Source organism: Vanessa cardui, chromosome 24 (assembly GCF_905220365.1).
Source record: "Vanessa cardui chromosome 24, ilVanCard2.1, whole genome shotgun sequence".
NCBI classification, from domain to species: domain Eukaryota; kingdom Metazoa; phylum Arthropoda; class Insecta; order Lepidoptera; family Nymphalidae; genus Vanessa; species Vanessa cardui.
In genome coordinates this window covers 1,789,495-1,805,069 of record NC_061146.1, presented here as the reverse complement: position 1 = coordinate 1,805,069, position 15,575 = coordinate 1,789,495, and the positions used below count along the sequence as shown (strand labels likewise).

Genomic DNA, 15,575 nt, shown 5'->3' with positions numbered 1-15,575 from the left:
AAATCGATTCAATTAAATCAGTGATTACTTGTAAGTCCGATCGCTTGAGTAACTCCGTATTATACAGTCATTATCGATTCGACAGACGATCATGGGTGTGAACACAAATGACGGAAAACTTTCATTATTCAAAGTAAGCGCATTAATTTAACGCACATCAGAGATTTATTAGCATAGTCCTAAACTATTTGGCCCGGAAAACACGCATAGGCCGCTGGGTCCCTAGATCTGTAGAGATCTTTCTTCGTCTGATTGTTAGATTGAGACATATGACAGGGCTTTGTGCAAGGCTATGTGGACACCAGCTAATCATCATCATCTATCTTCTACTGCCACACTGCAGCATTTAATATTTATATATTTTTTTTATGAGTCTCCAATAAAAGATACATACCAAATACACATTCTTAAAATAAAACAGTATAAGGGTTACACAAGCTATGTGCTCCTTCAATTATAGGAGACCATAGTAAAAAATATTTTTAAACTAAATGAAAATAAATAGTGAGAAAGTAATAAATAGTAATTAAAAAAATTAGAATCTTAAAATTAGAAAGCTTATTTTAAAATTTACGTATTGTTGTTTTCTGGTATAAAGGGTTTGTAAGCCAGTATAACTATAAAAATGGGATATACATTCTAGTTCCCAAGGTTGGTGGCGGATTATCAAAGATTAAAATCATCACCGTCATCAATGTCTCTCAGTGTTGGTGGTCAAACAACTTTGTCCTGTGCTAATCTATTCACAGACGAAGCCAAGCTCCTCCACTTTTTTGTTCTTAAATAAAATTAACAAATATAATTTAATGTGCATTATGCAGTCTTTACGGAGTAGTTACACGCACACTAACATAATATCGAATATCACTCATAGTAATGCACGCCAATAATATTTGAACAAGCGACCGCTTTCTTGAATGAGTACATAGATCTACAGAGAGAGAGAGAGATTAGTAAAAAGCTCTTGTGTCGCTTTTTTTTCTTTTTTTTATGGTATAGGTTGGCATATGGGCCACCTGATGGTAAGTGGTCACCATCGCCCATAGACAATGACGATGTAAGAAATATTAACTATTCCTTACATCGTTAATGTGCCACCAACCTTGGGAACTAAGATGTTACGTCCCTTGTGCCTGTAGTTACACTGGCACACTCACCCTTCAGACTGCAACACAACAATACTGAGTACTGTTATTTGGTATAATGGTAGAATAACTGATGAGTGGGTGGGTCCTTACCCAGACGGGCTTTATAATCTATATGAAAGTAACTCTGTCTGTCACTATTTTATGACCAAACAGCTGAATCGAAATTGAAGAAATTTGGTATGAAACAAAATGTAAAAAGTAGTCCAAGTCCAAGAAAGGACATAGGCTACTTTTTTGCCTAACACATGACAACCAACACCCTTAAACGCGAGTTAGAGTAGAGTTACTAGTTTTGTATGTTTGTAAAGACATAACATACTTAAATATAAATGTATACATTTGTTGAATCGTAAATAAGTTATCTAGTTGGTCTAGTGGTTAGATATAAGGCAGATTTTGAAGACTGATAAAGTTAATGTGGTATCTAACGAATAATTCTTGGTAGCAGTGCGGAGTCTGTATGTTGGAATTGTGTAAACTCCCGCGCCTTGGAGAGCACATATAGCTGTTAATCCTTCGCAACCAAAGAGTTTAACTCTTTCTGGTTGTATAGGATTTTGCGTACGCACTTGCGCACTATATATAAAATACGTTGTTGCCGGTGATCTCCTTTGGTCTTGGCAGCCGTTGCCAAAAGTAGCCATTGATGACATAGTCAACAACAAAGGGTCGACCATATATTATTTTTAAGCATGATTTCCTGAATAGTGCTTTTATATTTTACAATTGTAAAAATCGAAAAAAATTGATTTTTTTTTAAATAAAAAAATATAACGACGCGATCTTATTCTGTATAATTAAAAAATGTTATAACGTTATCTCAAAGATGCGATCGCCAAGATTTCTTAAATCTGGGTTCAATATCAATAACAAAAAGTATAAAATTTTAAAGACTAAATTTTATATTAAAAAAAAAAAAAAACAAATTATTCAAAATTAGAAACATTTTAAAAAAAACACTATCTTTGAACCAATCATTATTTAAAGAGAGAAATAATAATTATAAAGTGGACCTAATATAAGATAAATGTACATAACAAACAATATTGAAAATAGTAATTTATGTAAGAAACTATGGCGAGAAAATGCTATGGCGCTGGCTGTTGGTCATTTCAATTTCATCAAATTCGGTTAAGTGGTTTGACCGTGAACAACACACAGACAGTTGCTTTTGCATTTATAATACGATGATTTTAAAGTACACGAGATTTCATACGATTTGCTTAAAACAACTTGTAATCTTAATCTGGTACAATACGACATGAATACTTATACATACGAGTATGTCAAAAAATCATAAATTAAAATTAATTAAGCTGAATTTTATCGACTGTGGTACGTTTACAATTTGTTTTTAATCTTAATGAATGTTTGTGGTCTATGGTCCTTTTTTTCTACAAAAGTGAAACATTAATTATAAGAAACATGATCATAGGAAAAAAAAACGTTAAATTTAATAATGTTGTCAATTTTATACTTAAGCTTTATTCTATAAAAAAAAAGAATGTAGTATTACTTTTTGCACAAGGTAAATCCTCTTTATATAGCTTCATTTTTCGTCACCCTGTTACAATAAAAAAAATACTGTATAAAGGTATTTAAGTATATTTAAAACTCTTGGTCACTAAAATTAGTAACAACATTTTAATCCAAATAATTAAACATATAATAATTACGAACCTTTCCGCGAATTATCCTAAAAATGTTTTTTGTCGATTGCCTTTTAAAATATTTATTACTTAACCCAAAATCGTACACTTGATACTGTTAAATTATTAAGACTGGTAATACCATGATTATGTGTTGCCAATTAATTAATATTAAACGTTATTTATGTACGTAAATCAGTATGCTATAGTAATTTGTAACGATCATAATATATATCTTTAAATCGGTCTATATTACAGTTAGTTTTAACCATTATTTTTATACCTTATAAGTCTCGTATAACTTTTAAATTCAAAAACAAACAAGAAAAAAATATTGTTTTAATCCGGCTAGGAAAATGTAAATTTTCGACTATTCTCTATTATAGTATGCATGTATTATATAAGATAAATTATTCTCTTGAATCTTTGCATATTGGTCAAAACCGCATTAAAAACCGTTGCATATTTTAAAAAATTTAGGCGTAATGATTGTAGGATCTGTGATCTTGATTGAGTTTATTCCGTACAAAATTATGAAAGAAAAGAAAAATGAGAAAACTTGCTTGAATCAAGCAAGTTGAATGAGAAGACAAATAGAAGCACAGCTTCCGAAGCTTGCGGTGAAGACAATGGTTAAGAGGAATCGGACATCCGCCGATATCTGATGGATCAGTCAAATGATTCTATTCGATGCAATAACTATCTTAGCCCAGCCGTGGGCATATATGGAATGTTATTATTATTTAAAAGCAATTTTATTTTTGTTGTTAATTTGTCGATGTGTGTGTGTGTGTTAAATGACGAAAGTTTTAAAGATTATAAAAAAAGGTACAGGTAACCTCATGTACCAGGGCAGCATAACAACTTAGCGGCTTAACCCATCGTCATGCGAAAACGCTTAGAAAACTGAGAACAGCCGTTGTATCGGACTCCTCATTAACCCAGAAAGCGCTGCTGACTACTAGTGAAAGACGATGGAAACTAGTATACGAGGTATAATAGCCGACGAGGAGACCTTCTCGGATCCAGTTTGCTCCGAGTCGGCGACCGGGACGGACGTGTGCCGTGAACGATCAAAATTATTTACGTTATTTCGTTAGTGCAGTGCGAGCGAGTGGTTTTGGAAAATATTGAGTAAGTTGCAATTATATGTATTATTTTTTTTAGTTTATGAATGAAATGTTAGGTATTATTTTTTATATAAAAAAAAAAAACAAATTTAAAAAAAGTTTTTTAAACTTTTTTTTGTTTTGGATTTCATGCGTACATTTATATTTTTTTTATCTTTATTTTGCTCGAATTGATTACTTTATTTTTTACGTTGGTAATGGTCGTTTATTACTTATTTTTCTATTTTCATTTTATTACTAAAACTATATACATTGCGTATGGAGTATATACATTAAGACTCCACGTTGTTATGATTTTTTATATAATAAATATAAAGTATATAACATATTATTAATATAATAATATATTATATCATAAATTAGTGTCTGATATTTTAGAGTAAAAAAAACATTGAATGAAAAAAATATATCTATTTTGAATAAACTATAACCTACATTTTATATACATTACATTTTTTGAGAACTTAAATAATTAAAAATAAAATAATAAAATCAAATATTAACCGTAAAGTAACCGCTATTTTCAGACGAGAACAATATTTTTATAAACTAGTCCTCGAACGAGACGTTGGACGTTATGCGTTTATTTTGAATTCATAGAATCACACTGTCCTACAACATGAGAATAAACCATGAATATATTACCGTAATCGACCATCTTGTGCGAATTGATTACCGGTGTAATAAAAACAAGGTAACTCACATCTGTGCAATTTAAATTTTGTTTTATGTTCATTCACGAACAATTTCAACGAGGCAATAATACGGGTACAGCTATATTAATATCTCTTGATGGTAGGGTTTTGTCCAAGCCCTTCTGAGAAGGCACATTAATTACATATTTTTTAGCACTACTTAGTATTGTTGTTTTCGGGTTTGAAAGGAGTGAGCCAGTGTAATTACAAGCACAAGGGACATAACATCTTAGTTCCCAATTTTGGAGGCGTATAGGTGATGTGAATGGTTAATATTTCTTAGTGTCAAAGTAAAGAGCGATGGTGATCACTTACCATCTGGTGGTCCAATAATAAAATAATAGTCAACGCTTATACAGCTCACATAAAATATATTTATTTATGTATGTCAAAAGTATATAATTGAGTCTAATTTAAACGCAAAAAAATATTGTATAGCTTCGGTAACATTCGAATATAAAATTAAAAAAAATTCTAATAATTGTAAAGAATGAGTGTTTTGTTTGATATTTAATAAATAAGGTTTTAGTTAATGGCGCAACACAAATTGACTATATTTTAAATTTAGAACATAATACAAATTATGAAAACAAATTGCAAATTTGTTTTTAAAAAATATTTAAAATTAAAATTATAATCTACGATTTTGAATTTCGAAGTTATATTTAGAATTTCTTTTACACGATATTTTACTTTATAGCTTTCATAATAAGTACGTTTCTTAAATAAAATAAGCACACAAATAATGCTTCCCTGGATGTTTACCGTCATCGTTCGAGACCCGCGTGCGTGCGTGCTCTGCCAACTCGCCTATCTTGATTCGGATATGATAGTAAAAATATTTTTAACGCATTTACCTTACTTGTATTTTATTATATTAAGAGCCGAGATGGCCCAGTGGTTAGAACGCGTGCACCTTAACTGATGATTTCGGGTTCAAACCCAGGCAAGCACCACTGAATATTCATGTGCCTAATCTGTGTTTATAATTAATGTCGTGCTCGGCGGGTAAGGAAAACATCGTGCGGAAACCTGCATGTGGCTAATTTCATTGAAATTCGGCCAATGTGCATTCCACCAACCCGCATTGAAACAGCGTGGTGGAATATGTTCCAAACCTTCTGCTCAAAGGGAGAGGAGGCCTCATTTCAGCCGTGGGAAATTTACAGAAAAATGCCTCATTTATGAACAAATATTTTCTATGTCAATTAAATATAAACAAAATCTTAAAATCAGTATTCACGTTATAACTCCTGGTTGTTGGGTATACAAAAGGGCAGGTGATAGGCTCGTCTTTGACAAAGACTTCCTTGTATATTTTATCTCCAGATATCTCCTTACATTTGCATCCATGCGCTTGTGCTTAAGATAGGGATGTCAGCGCAATTATCCACTACAAAGCGTGATATTTGGTAGCTTTAAACAAACTCAGCTCCACCTAATGTTTTGTCTTAGGAAATGTCTTTGCCATATCATCTTTTGAATTATGAATATTCTGGTCTTGTCCATCATGTAGAATCTAGATAGTGACGCGCTTACGGCTTAGGCCTATTACGGCTTAGACAAAAACCCTTAAAAACTAATTATTATTTGCGATGAGCTCTCTATATACCAAAATTGTAATTTAATCCAAAAATAATACATTTTTCAATTTTCAAGTACGTATATTAGCATAAAGCCGATTTATTTCTCTTAGTTCTTTATTTGCTTATTTTGGGTTTTCGTTTTGTCCGAACGCAGTTTGACGTTACCTGACTCAAAATTGACAAGTTATCAGCTTACCACAGATCGATAACCTGATCCTTTTCCTTCCAGGGTCACTTCGATCAAACCTAAAGTAACATTTATAATATCTTTATTACTTTCTTGATTAAGTGAACACTAACTCAAAAGCTTAGAGGTTCCCTTTTCATGTATAATCTATACTATAAAGTAAAGAACATCTTTAGTTAAAGGCCTTCTCTACCTAAGTATGAAGGCTAAGATTTTATGTTACCAATCTAGTCCAGAGCTAGGTAGTAGATCGAATAAAACTGAGTTATATTGGGCAGGTGAGGTTTACTTTACGTTTTCCTTCACGTATTAATTATTAGCACAAATTAAATACATAATATTTTTTGCAATGGTTTTGTTCGGATCGAACCCACTTCTGTTTAAACGTGTTCTAAGCACTGGATCATCGCGGCTCTATTTACGACGCAATTGCTTTATTGAAATAAAGTTACTAGAGGTTAATGTCTTTTTACCTTACCTTACCTTCCCTTAATAGGTAAGGTAATTGATTCGAAGCCTAAGCAACCAATCTGCTCGCGTGTTTGCTTATAAATACGTAACAGAACTATCGGCTTTCGTACAGAGCGGTTATCCATATTTAGAATTACTATAAATTAATTATAAAAAAACAAAAGTGAATCTGCCTCGTTTTTTTAATATCTGATACGGCTATACATTATAGCTATATGTTCCTTTAAATCTCGGGTAGATTCAATAAAAAGTTCATGGAGTATTCAGTCAATAAATTCTCAATAGTAGTACGAAAGAATAAGAAAGATTATTATTGGTATAGGTTGGCGGACGAGCATATAGGCCACCTGATGGCAAGTGGTCACCATCACCCATAGACAATGACGGTATAAGAAATATTAACTATTCCTTACATCGTCAATGCGCCACCGATCTTGCAGGGCGCTAAGATGCTATATCCGTTGTGCCTGTAGTTACACTGGCTCACTCATCCTTCAAACCGGAACACAAAAATACTGAGTACAGTTACTTGTAATATTAGTAACACCTTATAATGGAGAATCCTTTTTCCATTCATTATTATTTTCAATATAAATTTAAATAGATTCACCATATATATGGACAGTCTGTGAGGAATATAAGATAAAAAAAGGAACAATCCAAGTTTAAAAAGCAATGTTAACATCTCCTTACTCCGGAGAGCACAGAAAGTCTTCAAATAAAAATCTGGAACTAGCCGGTTTTTTATATTTTTTTGTGAAAATACCATCACGGTGAAATATGAGGAATGATTATGACTTATAATTGTTTCAAAAATATATGAAATGTGGAGTAAGTGGTATACAGACGTTCATACATAAAGGCCGACCTTTGGTAAATCTTAACGAGGACTTTCAAATAACGAACGACCAACAACAACAACAGCCAATAAATTCCCACTGCTGGGCTAAAGCCTCCTCTCCCTTTAAAGAGAAGGTTTGGAACATATTCCACCACGCTGTTCCAATGCGGGATGGTGTAATACATATGTGGCAGAATTTCTACGAAATTTATCACATGCAGCTTTCCTCACGTTTTCCATCACCGCTGAGTACGTGATGAATTATAAAGACAAATTAGGCACATGAATCAGCGGTGCTTGCGTAGGTTTGAACCCGCAATCATCGGTTAAGATGCAAGCGTTCTAACCACTGGGCCATTTCTGCTCAACGTACGACCAAATGACTTAGTCCAAGTCATAATCAACACTCTGATAATAAGATTTGAAACAAAATTAACTTCAAAGGGATGTATAATTTGTACTTTACAATTTACATTAATGATGTTTTAAAATTGTTCCAGCAATCAATTAAAAAAAAAGCAGAACGCATAAGATAAAAACACACAGGAATGCATTAATTGCTCACTCGATTACCGATCAGAAATTATAATTAATTTAAAATAGTCCCTAGGCTAGTCCAGGTCTAGACCTAGACTCGTCGAGATCTTGAAATCAATTATCAACACTGGAGAACACGTTTCGTTTAACGCATATTTATAACTTATAAAAATTCCCATTGACACGTTTTTCAAGACCCATAATTTATGTTGGAATGAAAAAAAAGGAATCATTTTTATGTCGTATTAATTGCGATGCCCATAATTATAGGTGTATTCTTATTAGCATACAGGCGGGGTTGTTTTGTACGAGTATTATAAAAAAAATCGAAAAGAGTACTACGGGATATGGATGTTTGCAACAAACAACAGCAGCCTGTAAATTTCTCACTGCCTCTTCTCCCTTTCAAGGAGAAGATATGGAACATATTCTATCACGCTGTTCCAATGGGGGTTGGTGAAATGCACATGTGGTAGAATTTCGATTAAATTAGACACATGCAGTTTTCCTCACAATCCTTCACCGTCGAGCATGAGATAAATTATAAACACAAATTAACCACATGAATATTCAATGGTGCTTGCCTGGGTTTGAACCCGCATTCATCGGTTAAGATACACGCGTATCACTGGACCATCTCGACTTTTTTATGGATCTTTGGAATTAGAGTAATTAATGGCTAGGTAATACAGAACTAGTTAGGCCCTTTTTTACTCAAAGTACGTGTTCTGTTTAAGAGAATGGGTAACAACGATTTCTTAATATTGAACCCCCAATGATAGCTATCTTCGACACAGATTTTGAAGGTTATGGGAATATACGAATATAAAGTGTCCTTGGCTCCTTAGATGCTGTGGTTCAGCACACTAAAACCGTTTTAATCGCTCATTGCTTACATGCACATCAATCTTACATGACCAGAAAGCTTAAGATTAGTGATGAATTGGATGATATTGTTTCGAAATAATTATTATTTTCTCTACACACACACACACACACACACACACACACACACACACACAAGTAAATCACACATACATATACATAATTTAAATTTGGAAGGAACTTTAGTTAACGTTGTTTTGGTATAAAATAGTTACACTAACCATTATAAAACCTCCTCTCTTTGGGTAAACTTTCAAAACTCCCTTATATACAGAATGCTTACGTTGAAAAAATATACAAATATTCCAAATTTCATTTTACTTATTTTGGTGCGTTAATAGTCGATCAGGATTACACAATATGGAATTTTTAATTAAATATAAATTAGAAAATAAAAAGGAATGTTGTTAATATGTTTTCTAAGCTCATAATTTAAGCTAACTCATATCTTTTAACAAGCTGTGGCTTACGGCTTATAATGATTATTAGCTAGTCCATCGAGTTTTTGATGTCGTTTATATTATAAAGATTGCAATAATTTTAAAATGACGTTATGTTTTTATTTATATTCTGACAGATATTTAACTTAATTAAAGCTTAACTTAACTTAATTAAAGCTTAAGTAACAGCGAATGATAGCTTGATTTAGGTATAATAATCGATGTAGAATGCTTCATATTCGTATGCTACTACTCATTTGGAATGTAGAATCTAATGAGAAGAACCGATAAGAATCTGTTGTTATACTTTCTCATAAATAAAAAAATATACCCTTAAAATCATATACAACGTTATTTCTCCTTCAGGTTTATTTGTATGAAAATCAACGAATGCTTAATCCTAGCTGTTTCATAATCTATAGAATCGTGTATATTAAAATAAGTTGCATTGATTAATGAATGTATCCACTTATTGTTTTTTTCATTGTTATTTATAATAATTGTATTATTATTTGTTTTCATTTACTTCTCCACTAAATAGAGTCAGGCCAAATTGTTGACATAATTTCATACATTAAATTCATCAACCTTAAAATGTTCACTAGTCTTAAGCTTGTCATTATTGTACGAGTCCCAATCTCCATCCAAGATTCTTCAAATATCACTTTTTAACATAGAATAAAACAAAGTTGCTTACCGCAGCCTGCCATCTTGTATGCTTAGATTCTTAAAATTACGCAACCGATTTTTTGTTTTTTTCCAATAAATGGACTGATTCAAGAGGAAGGTATATATGTATAAGACATGTACAATATATTAGAGAAACACTGATAATTTTAGAGGTTTCTCAAGTGATGACGTATGATTTTTTCTAGTCCCTTACAAAACTTTCGACAATTTTCTCAAGTCCAGTGGATTTATTATGTATTTGGTACATTTTGTTAAAACGTTCTCGTAATCCTTCTACGTTGCATACAGATCTCAATTTTGGACTTCGGCTCTTTATAAAGAGCTGATAATATCTTTAAATAAAACAGAACTGACATTTTCACCCACATGAAACTTAACTGGTTACCGAAATGGGATTAATACGATCATTTCGTTCGATGTCAATGACCGATACGTGTTTGTGTGTGTGCACACACACATACATAATATCGTATGATAGTTCTATCAGGATTCCATTTGTGGGAAATATGTATGCGGTTTTCCTATTCTGTTAATTCGTAATAATCTCGTATCGTAATTTTTCTTAACGGAGAGTGAAATTCTGTGGTATAAAATCGTAATCGTATACATTTTATAACATGTTCGTGTCCGCGGAATCACTTTCGCGCATATTTCCTGTACTAGGTTCTTGTATTGAGTGTCGTTTTCCGGGCCATCTATGTATTCATCGGAACATTACTCCATTTATCTCGTGTTCGACGGAGACGAAAGTAAGAAGCTTAGTCAGACGATTTTGTCAGGTATACCCACCAATTAACATTGTAAAAGAAGCTATACTTCTTTACTAATATAATAAATGTTAAAGCAAATTTGTCTGTCGTGCATTCACTACCAAACCACTGAACTTAATTTGTTGAAATTTGGTATGAAGTAATCTTTAGCTCCAAGATAGGACACAGACTGCTTTTTTGCCTAACACATGACAAGCAACGCCTAAAACGCGAAGCCGCGGGCGAGAACTAGTTCTGTAATAAGTCAACCTACTCTCAAAAAGTGTGAGAGGCTGTGAGAAGTCTATTCCCAGCAGTGGGAGAGTTAAACTAACTTTAATTCTTCAATGCAGTTGCACAGAAAATTTTCGTTGAGAGCGCTCTACAAGCGAATTCTTTCAAGACAATTTCAAACGATATACGAAAACTATACAATAGATTTATATATCAATAATAATGTCTGTCTGCGAACGCATTTATCTATAGAAGATAACTAACGGTAATCAATTTAATGTTTATAACCACGGAACAAAATGAGCGATAAATATAAGTCTTATTTGTTGCACGGTTTTAATCCAGACAGAATCATATTAATTTGAAGATTTTACTGTAAATAAAAATAGAAATTAAAAGCTATTTATTTATTAAAAGCAATTTGTCTCAATAGTGTAGCTCTTTGAGAATAAGTGTTCCCGCGCGAGATTTGACAACCAACTTACTGTGTTACGCTATTTTGATCCTTATATCCTTCAAATATTTTTATTATTACAGTCAATTTCGCTTAAAAAGATTTGTCTATTCACGTGTTCTATTTATTCTTATAGTGTTTATTGTATTTTTTTTTATAATTTAAATAAATATATTAAGTAAAACAACAGTAACCTTCGGCAATTGTTTCTTAAATATTTTTTTTAGTATTATTGAATTATATATTTCCAAAATTTTTTTACCAAAATAAAATTTTTTGACAATTTTTGTTTGTCTATCTGTTTTTAAATAACTGTTTCTTCTGGCTAATCTCTGTAACGCTTTTACGCGCCTTTGGAATAGGGCTTGGGATTAGTTTGATGCTAAGAAAATGGTTTGACATGCTAAAATAAAATTACAATGAATTAAGTGTGATACAGTTCTAAATGGATATACCGTTGAACAATGCATACGGAAATCCTGGCGAAATGGTTCGTTGCGTTTCTATGCAACTATTGTAAAATAAATATAAATGCACACGTAGACTTGGATACTTTTAATTGGACATAATGATTACACTTAATGTGTGTACTTTGTTCTGTATATTGTACATGGGATTTCATACTATTCTTAATACTATTAGTTAAAGCATAAGTGACTTCAAAATATGCAACAACAACAGCCTGCAAATTTCCCACTGCCGGGCTAAGGCTTCCTCTACCATTGAGAAGGTTCGGTATATATTCCACTACGCGGTTCCAATGCGGCTTGGAATACACACGTAGCAGAATTTCTATCAAATTAGACACATACAAGTTTCCTCACGATGTTTTCCTTCACCACCAAGCACGAGATGAATTATAAACACAATTGCTACTTAGCACAATAAATCCTGAGTCAGTAGTACCTACCCAGACGTAAACAGTCAAAATCAAAATATATTTTATTCAGATAGGTTTTCACAAGCAGTTTTGAATCGTCAATTCACAACTATATTAAGCGAAGCTACCACCGGTTCGGAAAGTAGGCAAGAAACTCAGTACACAAAGCCCTACCATATAATCTGTGAGTATATTTAATTGGTACTGAGCATTAGTCACCTCGTAACATCTTAACAATTTGAACGATTGGGGTCACATTAACACATTATAATTGATGTTTTCACGAGACGTCGGGTCATATCAATACGATTAGATAAATTTCGACCAGTCGAGCTATTAACAAGTTTTTATATTGATGAATTTCAATCATATTAATGATGTCTTGGTTTAGTTATAAAGTACATAATGAATTCGATAGATGGCGCTGTTTAATGTATAAATAATTAAAAATGTTCGTATTTATACGGAGAGTCGTCTTGATTTGAACTATAGGCACAAGGGACATAACATCTTGGTTCCAAATATTGGTGGCGCAGTGGCGATGTAAGGATTAGTTAATATTTCTTACAGTGTCATTGTCTATGGGTGATGGTGACCATTAACCATCAGGTGGCCCATATGCTCGTCCGCTAACCTATTCGATATAAAAAGTGTGTTAATTATATAAAAGAAAGTAATTGAACATGTAAAAGTTTTCTCCGTATAGGAAATTATTTCGTTACGCTGTGTTAGACACTTGTGGTGGAATTTTATCCAAAAGTTTCAGACTAATTTCTAGGGAATAGGAATTCTCTTACCGACCTTCCTTACAAACTCTCTACCCAAGAACTATAGTATGACACAAATTAGATGTAGCATCGGAAAATGCAATGACATGAAAATAAAACCGATTACTGCCGATTTACACGACCAATAGAAATAGCTCCCTATCGCGCCATTCGACGCTATTCGATTTTATAGATTCTTGCGTCAGTTCAAAGTCAGAAAGCAAGTGCATGTAAATCGACGTGTCAAATTGGCGAATATGTTAGGTCATATGATATTACAAGTTATTACGTTTGTGTAAAGATCATATTCACATGAGAAATAAATATTGTTAATTTGGGATAGCGTACTTAATTCGGATGTGATCGGTTTTTTCGAACTTTGCCGATGCTACTTCTAAGTTGTGTCGTACTATACGTACATAATGCTCAGTGATTTCTTGGATTGGATCCCACGATCCAATTACGATTCGAGTTTTGTCACTAGACCTCTCCGTTACGCCCTAGTATATTAAGTATTAAAGCATATAATATATACATAAACAAATTCCCTTCATATGTATATATGTGAGAGAAAAGCGGGCCAATAGCGTTATTGACATGAATTCTTTAATTTCGGAATGCATTAAACGTAATAAATTATTTTTTCTTATAAGATATAATATTCGGTATCATTTTTATGACATATTTTATGATAACTCGTTTTAAAGGAAATGCCGCCGATACAGAAACCCGTTTGTAAAGAACTTTTTTGTGCAATATATATATGTATCAAATCCGTGAGAAATTAATTATAAACATTGTTTATGTTTTGCGAATCGTGATTTAAATTATGTAGAACGAATAAATGTCTATAAATAATTTATAACGTGCGGATTAACATATTATATAAAATGATTAGAAACATATTCCTACTGATATTATAATTGGGAAAGTTTGTGATCATGTATGTGTGTTTGTTACTCTTTAACGAAAAAACTACTGAACTGATTTTGATGAAATTTTACAGTAATATAGATTATACATCAGAATAACAGATAGGGTACAATTTATAATGTCGTATGTAATTTGGTCATAATATAACGATACATTTCAAGCAGCCATGCGAAGCCGGGTCGGGTCGCTATTAACAGTATAAACGAATCTATATAAACCATTATGGATTTTTATACATATAGATATATATTTAATTGGCAGATACTTTGACTTTGCTCGATTGGGGTACTGAAAGTCTTACCGACATACCTTGTCATTAAAATGATAACAATGAGTAACTACTCAATTTCTTGCCTGTTCTTCTCGGTAGAATCCACCAAAACAGTGGCACCTTACATTTAATTCCTTGTGACATGGCATCTAAGGTGTTGATATGACCCTACTTGTATAAATAATATGATGGTTTGAATTTTATTTCGAAATGTGTCACATGTGACCCCATAGATAAATTTTTCATTACTCCGTTTATTACACAGTCTGGACCTACCTTCAAAATTTAGCATCACTTCGATAAAAAGCCCTTTTCGAAAGAGCATATCTATACATATAATAAAATTGAAGTGTCTGTTTGTAATATTAAAATAGCCCTTTTTACTCAATGCATATGTAGACACGGTACATATATCAAAATAGCATTATTTACAATTTTTGTCTGTCTGTTTATTCCGGCTATTCTCTGGAACGGCTGGACTGATTTTGATGGGACTTTCACTGGCAGATAAATGATATAATAAGGAGTAACTCAAGCTACAATTATATTGGTCAATTCAAACTCATATAAGGTCACGGGCACAGCTAGTTTAAAATATAAGTATAGATAAGATAAATATAGAAGTTATATAAATAAATATATCGACACAAACTTTCGAGTGCAGTGAAATTAAAATTATTATAAATACACTTGACCGACTTATATCTTGTTTAACCTAAAATAATCTACGATCTTACAAATACAGCATTGAATGCGCGACCTTAATCTAAACATTGATGCTATCGGGGTCAATGTACTCGTAATTGTGACGGCTTGTTATGAATTAATTTAAATACTTATTGAATCAATTGCTGAATGAGATCGTAGTATCGATTGGTTTATTCTCGGAATGTTATAGAAATACTTATTATGGGAAACGATTGCTTTTTCAATTGCGACGGTTTATATGTTAATTATTTGTTATTTGAAGGGTATCCTTCGCTTATGGTGTTACTGTACCAAATTACGGATACTCGCTTTTATACTTA

General features: G+C 32.5%; 1 long non-coding RNA gene across 1 annotated transcript in view; it reads left to right on the top strand.

Annotated features, from left to right (window-relative positions):
- Positions 1-3,749: 3,749 nt before the first annotated feature.
- Positions 3,750-15,575, top strand: part of LOC124540187 — a 48,842-nt gene continuing 37,016 nt past the window's right edge. The window contains exon 1 of the long non-coding RNA XR_006967127.1: positions 3,750-3,931. This is a non-coding gene — a long non-coding RNA (uncharacterized LOC124540187). The remainder of the gene's footprint in view (positions 3,932-15,575) is intronic.